The sequence below is a fragment of the Corvus brachyrhynchos genome, unplaced genomic scaffold (assembly GCF_000691975.1).
Source record: "Corvus brachyrhynchos isolate BGI_N302 unplaced genomic scaffold, ASM69197v1 scaffold490, whole genome shotgun sequence".
Taxonomy (NCBI): Eukaryota; Metazoa; Chordata; class Aves; order Passeriformes; family Corvidae; genus Corvus; species Corvus brachyrhynchos.
In genome coordinates, this window is record NW_008235774.1 from 1,451,410 (window position 1) to 1,452,087 (window position 678).

A 678-nucleotide genomic window follows, 5' to 3' on the forward strand; every position below is an offset into this window, starting at 1 on the left:
GGGGGGTAAAGGGGGGGGGCACTCGGGTGTAAAGTGGGGTGTAAAGCGGGGGTGCACTCGGGTGTAAGGTGGGGTGTAAAGTGGGGGTGTAAATCGGAGTGCACTCGGGTGCGCATTGGGGTGTACACTGGGGTGTAATGTGGGGTGTAAATTGGGGGCACGTTCAGGTGTGCACTGAGTTGTAAATTGGTGGGTGCATTGGGGTGTGCACCGGGGTGCCATGCCCTGTGACATGGCATGTGCCGGGGACTCAGCCCGAGGCCGTGTGTGCAGCGTGGCGCAGCACACCCCGGGCCAGACCATGTGTGCCATGTGCTTGGCGTGCAGCGGCTGCGAGGGCTGCAAGCCCCTCGGCATGGTGTGCAGGGACAGAGCGGTACAGGGTGCAAGGGTGCGGATGTGAGAACTGCAGGATAATCTTGTGTCAGACGGGACCTGACAGTGCAGCGTACAAGGGGCTGTGCCAGGGCCACGGGGACTGCAGTGCCTGCGTTCAGAGGGGGCAAATGCACATGTCAGGGGCATCTAGAGCAGCTGCCCACCTGTCCCCCACGAGCAGATGAGAGCTACAGCCATGGCATGCAGCCGGGGGGACACGGTGATCTGCAGAGGCAGAGCTCTCTGGAGCTGGCACCTCCTGGCTGTAGGCGCCTAGGGACCCCCGGGAAATCCTGGCCC